Below are 12,470 nucleotides of genomic sequence, written 5' to 3'. Positions count from 1 at the left end.
ACATATATATTAAACATTCACTCTGAATTCCTCCTATTTTACTTGGTGACTATGTAACTTTCAAGATCCATTACAATATGATATTTTATTATCATGATGCATTCCTGTGGTTTCCACATAAAACATAATTTCTATAGATTTATCAAAAGCTATAACATTGATGCCATTTTTTTCAAACATGGGAAAAAATAAGACATTATAGAGAATGTGATCTCTTGAGGAAAATGCCATAACTGAGATACATTAATGGAGGCATAACAAATTTAAAGGGTATCAAATGAACAGATGTCGCTAAGAAATTGATTACATTATATAGGGCCAGGGAGTTGTAGAATAGTGGATAGGGTGTTTGCCTTACAGTTGGATGATTCAGTTCAATCTCTAGCACTGCATATTCTTCTGAGCACTACCAGGAGTGATCCTTGAGCAAAGAGCCAGAAATAAGACCTACGTACAGTCAGTTGTGACCCCAAACCAAATTAACTAGAAGATATAAATTATATAAATTACAGAGCACAAAGTGTCCTGCGACTCTTAATTGTGTGGATCAAAAGTATATTACTTGACAAGAACAATGGATTACAGAATATACATTATACATAAACTAACAATGTCCCAAATTAAAAAAAATTAATTGTCATTTAAACTCAACTTCGACAAAATCTAAAAGTACTTAAAATTAGCAATTAACATATAAAGATTATTCAGAGAAGTATTAAATGTGTTATATAAAGAAAACATTTACATAAAAGGAAAACAAAGATGTTTAATATAATTTTGACATATAATATTTTCTAGAGTTTATTAAAATATATATTATTAAAATATATAGTGTACCCACACTATATAGTGACTCAAAATTAGAAGCATATGAATGCATAGGTCAAAGAAAGAAATTAGCTGATTCCTGAATTCAGGTAAATCTATCATTATATAATGTAATAATTATAATAAGTCACAGAAAAAAGTGAAAAGATGTGTACTTTAATTTTATCAATTGAATTCAATACACTAAAAAATAACACTAGGGCACATATATGCCAGTAATGTACCCATAACTGGTAAAATTAGCCAGAAGGGGAAGAGTATAATAGCATTATAATTTTTTTACATTTTTCAATAAAGAACTAAAAAAAATTGTTTAATTTTTGTAGCTGATGACTCAGGAAGGTTAGGCAATGTCATTTAAGGATGCATATATAAATATAAATTTATGTTTATATCTATATTTTAATATATTTAAGATATATTAAAATAAATATAAATATAGTTATTGTAAAAAAACTAAAAAGGAACTATATTTCATTTATCAAAGATGGATGAAGGAGAAGAAGAGGAAGAGAGAGAGGAAGAGGAGGAAGAAGGCCAAAAGTTACACATATTGTATAGCGAAAAAGAATAAAACTATACACATGGAGTAAAACCAAATATTGGTATATGCAGTAGCTGTAAATTGAGAGTATTTCCTTAAATATTCCCCCCAAAAAATAAACTACAAAAATAAAACAGTCAAATCCACTTCATATGATAATCAACAAAGCTAAATTAAAAAAATAGGGACTCCAGGATAGAAGGTGGTACAGGAATCAGGGTGTATTTTCACTCATGTGACCAGATGTGATCCCTAGGACCACAAACTTTTCCCAGCATCTGTGTGTAGCCCTGGAGGTCCCCAACGCTGTTGAACTTGGTGGTTTCTACACCACCCTATTTCAGAAGAGCAGCACTCTGGTTGGTTTCCTGAGTATCTCCAGGAGCGTCCCTCAGTTCCATTGCACACAACATGGTGGTTTCCTCACCTACCTCAATAAAATGGAATTCTCAAAATTGGGAGGAAAAAAGTTTTATTCAAAATTCTATGGTAGCAATAGCACAGCGGTTGGGCGTTCGCATTTCACGTGGCCGACCTGTGTTCGATTCCTCCACCCGTCTCGGAGAGCCTGGCAAGCTACCGAGAGTATGGAGACCACACTGCAGAGCCTGGCAAGCTACCCGTGCGTATTGAATATGCCAAAAACTAACAATAAGTCTCTCAATGAAAGACGTTACTGGTGCCAGCTCGAAAAAATCGATGAGCAACGGGATGACAATGACAGTGACAGTGACAGCTATAATTACTGAAAAATAGTCAAGTTCTCCTCATAATGGAATTACAGACCCCTGTGGATTGACCAGGACTGGAACAATAGCACAGCAGATAGGGCATTTACCTTGCATGTGGCTGATCCAGGTTTGATTCCTTCGTCCCTCTCAGAGAACCTGGCAAGCTACCGAGAGTATCTCACCCACACGACAGAGCCTGGCAAGCTACCTGTGGCATATTTGATATGCCCAAAACAGTAACAAGAAATCTCACAATGGAGATGTTACTGGTGCCCGCTTGAGCAAATTGATGACAATGATACAGTGATGGATTAACCAAGCATATGCTGACAGGAAAATGACCATTGCTATTTTCCTGGTGAAATGCTGAGGCAGTTGAGATATATGGACATGGTATCTTCCAAATAGGAGACATAATGTTTAAGTGTTATTATATGATGCAGTTTATTATAATCCTTTTATCTTTGATGAGTAGTTTAAATACATTCATCATAGACATAGGTAACTGTTAGTTGAGAGGTCAAAATAACAAACTTTTAAAGCTGAGATAAAGAGAATTACCACCGATGCATAATCATTCTTCAGTGTGAACCAGAAATATATTATTGCAATTCATTAGGATGTAGAAACTGCACAAGAGCACAGAGGTGGGGGAGATAAGAAGAACTCAACCTCTGAAACGGTTATTTATTTACTTTATTTTCATTTTGTTTACTTTTAGTTTTATAACTTTTCAAACTTCACTCAAATTCTCTGTACAATACCAAAGATCTAACTATTAGGGCAACTAGTCTCAGGCACTTCACATACCCCTCTCATTGTCCATCAACTGATTTAATTAGAAATTGGTATATGACCCCTTGCCACAATGCAAGCTTTATGCAGTGTTGTTGTGGGTAAATTGGAAAAATATTTTTTTTTCTGTACAAAAGCCTAAGCAGACATTAGTGTATATCATTTGAATGCTGACAGGATATGAGAGACTAAAATAAGCAAGCTAGGACACTGTGAATTTGTGATGACATTATTAGGACCTTGAGTACAAAGTTGCATATTAATGAGCTGTTGCATGTACTTATTTACTTATTTGGCAGCACACCCAGAAATTCCCAGGAGTTTCTGACCTGACCCTGCACTCTGGAATCACTCCTGGAGATCTCCTGGCACCCTATGGGATGCCAGAGATAGAACTTGTGTTGGCACATGCAAAGCCAGTACTCACTTGCTGTACTATCTTTTTGGACCTCAGTATTTTTGTTTGCTTGTTTTTAAACTATAAAACTCTTTCTGTGAAAATTTTAGTTAAACTATTTTTTGCTTAAGAATAATGGAACTTATCAAAGTTCTAAATCATTGTTTTATTACCTAAAAAAGTACTCAAGTAAAATAAATGAATCAAGAAAACACTTGAATTCAAGAAAACACTTAAAATTCAATGAAAATTTAGCAGAGTTCAGAAAAATAAATGTGCACTTTGTGAAGTAATTGTGTGAGGAAAAAAATATTCTTCACAACTCCAAGAAAAAATTTTTAGAAAGTTGATCCAACCTACAAAAAAAAAAATCATTAAGAAACTAAAAGATATTAGTAACTGAGTAAATAATGGAAATGTTTTCTATTGTTTTATTGTTCAAATAAAAAAAGTTGTCAGAAATATACAATCCAACTACAAATAAGAATTACACAAGAAGATTATTTGTAGCTGTGCAAACAAAAAAATGTTATTTTGAGATGATTGAATAAAAAAGGACCCATTTGTCTATTTTGACAGTAGCCAGTAATACTAATAGTATGAACATTTAAGATAAAGTTAAAAGAAGTTTAGAGATGGTAATATTCAGTTAGTAAAACTAAAGAAAAGAAAAGCAATATTGTAAGAGATTGAGAAATCATGAAAAAATTTAAGTATCATATTTATTGCTATATCATATTTATTGCTATTAGCTTCTATGATGTATTTGTGATTCAGAGATAGTTTCAAGGGTAACAATACCAAAAATAATCAGAATAATCAGAATAAATTGAACTAAAAAACTTTTGCACGGTGAAAGAAACTATCACTGCAACAAAAAGATATGCCACTGTATGGAATATATGTGTAAAGCATGCATATGGCAAAGGAGCTATATCCCAAATATATAAAACAGTAACAAAACTCAACAACTAGAAAACAAACGGTTCCATTCAAAAATGTGGAAAAGGATTGAAAGACACACTAATGTCAACTGAATTTTTTTTTAATGCTCAAATCACTATTAGAGAAATGCAGTCAAAATAAAAATACTACTTCACTAGTGAGAATAGCTAATATTAAAGAGGTCAGAGAATATGATATCAGTAGGGAACTGGAGAAATTACAAGACATCCACTGCTGGTAGAAATATAAATTGCTCTACGATGAGCTCTACATACCTACAAAAATGTGTAAAATTAAATGTTGGTTTGTAAAAGGGTCAAAAGAATTATAAAATAATTCACGGGGAATATTATAGGTATAAATACGTTTTTTAGGGAAATAAATACATTGCTTGCAAAGAAGCAAGTAGACTTTGGCTTTTCAGTATAAGACTCGACGACTAAGTCTCGTGTTTTATCTGATCTGTATACTATTTGCTTTGTCTTGATTTGGATTTTGGTACACACCAGTCATGCCCAGGATTTACTCCTTTCTCTGTGCTCATTTGTCACTCCTAGCACAGCTTAGGGGACCATCTAGGATACTGGGATTGAATCTGGGTAAACCACACATATGGCAAGCACCCAACTCCACATGCTTCTGCCCTGTGTACTCTTGTTTTTAAATGTGAGCCACTGAAGCCCCTTGGGAGGCCTTATCTGTGGAGAATAAAACTAAGCTGAGACACCTGGAAGGGCAAATAAAGGATATTTTTATCCATTGTATTTTGTTTAGGGGTTCCACCTTATGATACTTGATGGTTACTTCTGGCTCTGCACTCAGGAATCACTTGTGATGGTTTTTGCGTGATCATATGAGGAACCAGAGGTCAAAGGTGGGTTGGCTACATGCAAGGCAAGTGCCTTACACTCTATATTATCTCACTGGACAAGTATAAGGTCTAATTTTCCTTTTGTGGTTGCCTGAAATATTTATGGCTGTACATTCTGATTTTCTATGTCCTGTCTGTGTTTGGGAACTAGGAATCTGTCAACCAGTGGCATCTTTTAACATGCCATACCTTAGCTTCAAAATGAATTCTTTTACCATTCAATACACATCATTAAATAATTTACCATGGGCTATGCTGTAACCAGTTAGTACACTTGTACTTTCTAATGAGAATATAAAATGTTGCAAACATTCTGGAAAGCAATTTTACAATATCATAAAATGTTAAGAAACACCTGTAACATATCTCAGCATTTTGCTCTCAGATAGTTATTTATCCCGTAGTAAAAAATGTGCATTCCAATGATTTATACAATAATGTTTTAGTACTATATATATTTAGTAGTGTAATATTTATACAGTTGGTAATAGTAGTATTTTAAAACAGTATTTACATAATTAAAATGTGAGGAGTTCAAGAACATAAAAGTATATTTATTTATATATTTATTCAATGAAATAATTATAATGGTAAATATTGAGACAAAAGACCTTGTCATTTAAATTTATTTTCATCATCAACATCATTATCATCATCATCATCATCATCCCGTTGATTGTCGATTTTCTTTTTTTTTATTAGTGAATCACCATGAGTTACAGTTACAAACTTATTAACTTTCATGTTTGCATTTTGTTTATATCCCTCCACCAGTGCCCAGTCTGCTCCCCCAATGTTCCCAGTATCCCTCCCATCCTCTCACCCCTTCCCCCCCACCCTACCCCACCTCTGTGGCAGGGCATTCCCTTTTGTTCTCTCTATCCTTTTGGTTGTTGTGGTTTGCATCAGAGGCACTGAGTGGCCATCGTGTTTGGTCTATATTCTATTTTCAGCGCACATCTCCCATCCCATGCAGGTCCTCAAACCACACTTTACCTGGTGTTCCCTTGTCTATGCAAGCTGCCCCTTCCTCCAGCATGTGGGGTCAGCTTCCAAGCCTTGGAGCCAACCTCCTGGTACTTATCTCTACTCTTCTTTGGTGTTAGTCTCTTATTCTGTTATTTAATTTTATATTCCACATATGAGTGCAATCTTTCTATGTCTGTATCTCTCTTTCTGATTCATTTCACTTAGCATGATACTTTCCATGTTGATCCACTTATATGCAAAGGTCATGACTTCATCTTTTCTAACAGAAGTATAGTATTCCTTTGTGTAGATGTACCAAAGTTTCTTTAACCAGTCATCTGTTTTTGGCACTCTGGTTTTTTCCTGATTCTGGCTATTGTAAACAGTGCTGCAATAAACATTTGAGTGCAGATGTCATTTCGACTGAACTTTTTTTGCCTCTTCGAGATATATTCCCAGAAGTGGTATTACTGGGTCAAATGGGAGCTCAATTTCTAATTTTTTGAGAAGCCACCATACTGTTTTCCAAAACGGCAGAACCAGTCGGCATTCCCATCAGCAGTGTAGGAGGGTCCCTTTCTCTCCACATCCACGCCACAGCAGTTGCTTTTGTTCTTTTGGATCTGTGCCAGTCTGTGTGGTGTGAGGTGGTATCTCATGGTTGTTTTGATCTGCATCTCTCTGATGATTAGTGATGAAGAGCATTTTTTCATGTGCCTTTTTGCCATCCATATTTCCTCATTGAGAAAATTTCTGTACATTTCCATCCCCCATTTTTTGGATGGGGTTGGGAGTTTTCTTCTTGTAAATTCCAACCAGTGCCTTGTATATCCTTGATATCAGCCCCTTATCTGATGGTTATTGGTTGAATATTCTTTCCCATTCTGTAGATTGCCTTTGGATTTTTGGCACTGTATCTTTTGCAGTGCAGAAGCTTCTTAGTTTAATATAGTCCCGTTTGTTTATCTGTTTCCACTTGGTTGGTCAGTGGTGTGTCATCTTTGAATATACCAATAGATTCAATGTCCTGGAGAGTTTTGCCAACCTTGTCTTCAATGTACCTTATGGATTGTGGTCTGATGTTGAGGTCTTTAATCCATTTTGATCTGAATTTTATGCATGGTGTTAGGTCAAGATCTAAACCCATTTTTTTACAAGTGGTTGTCCAGTTATGCCAGCACGATTTGTTGAGGCTTTCTTTGCTCCACTTCACATTTCTTGCTCCCTTATCAAATAATAGATGTTCATACAATTGGGGTTGAGTGTAGGGATATTCCACCCTATTCCATTTGTCTGCGGATCTGCTTTTGGACCAGTACCATGCTGTTTTGATTATTACTGCTTTATAGTAGAGTTTGAGGTTGGGGAGGGTGATGCCTCCCATCGTCCTTTTCCCAAGAATTGCTTTAGCTATTCATGGACATTTATTGTTCCATATGAATTTCACAAGTGTTTGCTCTATTTCTTTGAAGTTTTTCATGGGTATTATTGTTTTCCATCCTTTAACTTTGAGTCTGTATTTGTTCTGATTGTTCAGATGTGTTTCTTGTAGTCAGCAGAATATTGGTTTCAGTCTCTGGATTCATTTTGCCACTCTGTATCTCTTGATAGGTGCATTTAGACCATTGACATTGAGAGAGATTATTGTCATGGGGTTTTGTGCCATCTTTCTATAAGTGTTTGTTGTGCTTATGGGTTTTTTCCTTGTCTTACAGGAGCCCTTTCAGTCCTTCTTTCAGGTTTGGTTTTGAATCTATGAAGTTCTTGAGCTGTTGTTTATCTATGAAATGGTGTATTTTCCCATCCAGTTTGAGTGAGAGTTTGGCTGGATAAAGTATTCTTGGTGAGGCATTCATTTCATTGTGTTTTTTCACTATATGCCACCATTGTCTTTGGGCTTGGAGGGTTTCCTCTGATAGGTCTGCTGTAAATCTAAGGGATGCTCCTTTGTATGTGATTTCTTTCTTTGACCTTCCTGTTTGCAGTATTGTGTCTTTATCTGTGGCATCCATCATTCTGACTATGATATGCCTTGGTGTGTTTCTATTAGGATTTCTTTTAGCTGGCACCCTTCTGCCTTCTTGGATCTGGATACTTGCATTCTCTAACTCTGGGAACTTTTCAGTGATGATTTTTTTAACTGTGGTTTTTTCATTGGTGTTGGCTCTCTGTCCTTCTGGTACTCTGATAATTCTAATGTTGTTCCTCTTGGAGTCATCTCCTAGGTCTCTGATTCGCCTTAGAGCCATTTTTAGGTCTTTTCCCATTGTTTGTTGTTGCCTGTACGAATTCAACTGTTCATCTTCAAGTTCAATGATTCTGTCTTCGGCCATTGACATTCTACTGTTGAGGGCATCTATTGAGTTTTTAAGTTCATCTATTGAATCCTTATTTTGTGACATTTCTTTTCGTAATTTTCGTATTTCTGCTCTATTTTCTGCCTGTATTTTTTCAGTTACCCGTTCCCCCATTTCTTTCACTTCTTACTTTAATTTTCTGTATGACTGTTCCACTGATTCTTTGAGTTCCTTGAACATCCTAAGCATTTCGTCTCAGAATTCTTTGTCAGAGAGATCATATTTGTGGGTACCTTCTGTTGAGTATTCGGGACTCTTTTCTTCGTGCTCTACTTGTAGTGGAGATTTGAGCTGTTTCTTCATGTTGCTGTGGATCTAACGAGGTAAAGGCTTTAAGTTCATTGGAACTGTTCCCTCTGATTGCCAGAAGAAATTCTGAATAATATCCACGGTGGTCAACCTTCTCCTCATTTAGAGTACTTCTTTCCTTGTGGACATTATTCTGCGACTTATGATAGGCATCTAGTGTAGCATTGGAAGAGATGTTGTTTCCTATTGGGCTGTATGGAAATTCTTGAATGCATTTGTTTTTTGGGTAAAACTGGTGTCAGCCAGAAGATTGTTGCCGTTTTGTGTTTGGGGTAGCCAGAATGCTTTCCACAAAATTAGATAATGAAGGTTGAGATGGGAGTCTAAGGTGCTGGGAGTGGAGGGTATATCTGTGGCCGCATGAGTGGCCTCCAGCTCCACAGAAGGCCATGCCCACTTTTGATGAGGCCAGGCCCCCTTCGGTGGAGGCCACACCCTCAGTCAGTCCCACTGTTAATGTCTGGCTTTACGATGATCGACAAATACCTGTTGAAGGGGACCGGTGATGATGACGCAGGCGCAGAGGGCTCAGGTGGTGGCAATGCCCGCTGCTGGGAAGCCCCAGCAAGTGGGCTTTGGGGAGGCCAGGCTGGACACAAGGGGAGCGCGTGGGGGCAATTGTCAATTTTCTTGAGCGGTCTCAGTAATGTCTCCATTGGTCCTAGCCTGAGATTTTAGAAGCCTCTCTTTACTCATCCTTCCCAATGGTAGCGCATTGGAGGCTTTTTCAGGGTCAGGGGAATTTAATTTTATTAAATCTGTATTAAGTTATATTAAGAATACATAGCAATTAAAATTAATATAAATCTGTTAAATGCCAATAAAAAAAGTAAACATTTGTGCACCTGGAGTTAAAAACTCTTATTTCCTTTTTTCCTACCACTGTCATAGCATGACAGATAACAGAAGCTCATATCTGGTGAAGTTGTGGACAAGGTGATATAGCTTTATCTTGTCCCAGATATGCATCAGTTGCTTTAGCATATCCCCAAGAGGTAAAGGTCCCAGACATTTCTTATCCTTCTAACTCCTGTTTTGGAGAGACTTTAAATTTCAAACTAATGTAGTCAAGAGGTAGAGGGGCCATTTCACCAATTAAGCTCTCACACATGGAGTTGAGGACTGATCCAGGCAGAGAAGACAGAATAATAAACCCCTTATATAATCATCATGCTAATTTGCTCATAGAGCAGAGATTCTGTCCTGGTAAAGGCAAATGCAAAAAAACAAAGACTACTATTCTCATCCAGAACCCTGCAAACTAAAAAGAGTTTTCCAACAGAAGTGGACCATTGTCTTGTTCCGCAGTTCTGAAGAGAACACATCATAAAACCAAAGGACTTCAAATCTCTACTGTTCTTAACTGTCTTTATGAGAGTAGAGCTTAGATACTTAAAGTCTGACTACACTTAAGGGAAACTTAAAGGTAAGCAGTGTAGTTGAGAGTGGTAAGTCTACAAGGTTAATAAGGTAGAACGGTTTATCAAAAAGTTTCCAGGAAAGAAAAACTTTAAAAAAAAAAGTCAGTTTGGTTTCAATATAAACCTTACAGTCTGGCTTTAATAAATAGTAATTCAAAGGGACCCATATTTTATTGGATTATATAAGGCAATGTCAAAAGCACTAGAGCGAGCAGCTGTCAAGTTGTGGAGTCTACCAGCTGGATATAATACCAAGAGAGGCAAACAGTTTAACAGAAAGGACAGGAAAGAGTCAAAGAGAATGCTACTAAAATACTGTCAACATTGATTGACTGCTCACATATCCCAATTCTCTGAGTAATGATGTCAGGGATTTTACGCTGCAGGGAAACAAAGTTTACTGAAAGAGTACAACCAAATTACTAATCAAATAAAAAAAAGAAGAACCGATAGTCACATAGAGCACTAAAGAGTGAAGATAAGCACCCAGAGTCACTTCAATAGTTTATCTAAATGATCACTTTTAAGACAAATATTATGAGACAGGCAGAGATGAGAAAAATACGATCCATACACAGAGGAAGAAAATAAGTAATCAAAACAGCATGTGAAAGGATCAGATGTCACATTTGGTAGACAAAGCTTTCTAGGCAACTATTATGAATATGTTGAAGAACTTTGAAAGAAAAGGAAGAGCACATTGATATGACAATTATTTTGTTGGTGAAAATAAGATCATAATTTTGTATATAACAAAATTTGTCAATGCTGGTATTTTAAATATGTTGTTAGTATTTTTTTCTGGTTTCTTTTCTTTTTTTTTTCTTCTTTTTTTTTTTTTTAAATTAATGTGGGTCCAATCCAGGAATGCTCAGAAGCTACTCCAGACTCAGTACTCTGAGTCTCTCCTGGCAGTGCTGAAACCAGACATGCAAAGCCTGAGTTCCAACCAATTATGCTATTGCTTCAGCCCTATGCAAATTCTTAATGAGGGTCTCATTAAAATGTTAAACAAAAAATACTGAGGAAGCCAACTAAAGAATGTAGGACCCACAATACAGTGAAATTTTATCCAGAGCTTTTAATTCAGGAAGTGTTTTTGGAAGGAACAGACCATGATATGCAGTTCAATATTTCATTATAAAACCTAAACTCAAACAGTATAGTACTCAAACAGAATAGACAGAAACATGTTGAAGTTTTCTATCCATCCTCAGACTCCCTTGCAATTTGGGGATTATTCTAAATGTACAATAGTTTAATTACTTCAACATCTGCAAAGTGATACTTAGTTTGTTTTTACTCAGATTAATGTTTATCAAACTTTAGTGTGTCTAAGAATTGCTATGCTTATTACATATACAAAATAAAATTATGTACATGGAATATATGCAAAATTAGGAGCGCTTCAAGTATAATTTTGGCTAGGTATTTTTTTTTGCCTTACAAGCACGAAAGCAATCTAAATCATTGCCAAAGGAATTGAATATAAAGCTAATTATCAAAATGGTCATACAATCAAAATTAAGAAGAGTACAATAAAGAACATTTATTCCTCTAATGCCCCCACGGAAGAGCCTGGCAAGCTACCTGTGGTGTATTCGATATGCCAAAAACAGTAAAGATAGATCTGATTCCCCTAACCCTGAAAGAGCCTCCAATTGTTCGGAAAGATGAGTAAGGACAGGCTGCTAAAATCTCAGAGTGTAATAGAGATGTTACTGGTGCTTGCTCGAGTAAATCCACGAACAGCGGGATGACAGTGATACAGTGATATTCCTCTAATAAGTTATCAACAAATATGTGAAACATGCCAGGAAATATAAAGAAGTCTCAGAAAACTTAAAATCTTAAAATCTTAAAAATCTGCTAAGATTTTTTTCTCAATCTTTCGCTATTATTTAAATCATAAGGCATGTTCAGAGAGATCCAAATGTATACTCCAAAGTAAATTAATAATGTAAACATTACTTTAAATAAACTGATTCTATAGTACACTTAGTACTATAAAACTTTGTATTCAGATTTTACGGGTCCTTTGAGCAGGTATGAACTTTGTGGCGCGAAAAAGGAAAAAAAAATGTGTGCTTTGAACTTGAAACCGGGACACCTGGGCAGGCTCGGGCCGGAGCTGGGTGCCCATGCCTCTGCACAGCCGTGGGAATGCCGAACGAGCAGGAGCCAGAGGCAGCTATAAGACTTGGGGTTCCAGAGAGTGCTTGCAACCATGTATCCAGACTGTGAACTAAGCTTTTGCTCCATGCTGCTCCAGGAAGGGAAGTGATTCAATTTCCAACTTTAAT

This window comes from Sorex araneus, chromosome 10, assembly GCF_027595985.1.
Source record: "Sorex araneus isolate mSorAra2 chromosome 10, mSorAra2.pri, whole genome shotgun sequence".
NCBI lineage: Eukaryota > Metazoa > Chordata > Mammalia > Eulipotyphla > Soricidae > Sorex > Sorex araneus.
This window is presented reverse-complemented; position numbering follows the sequence as displayed.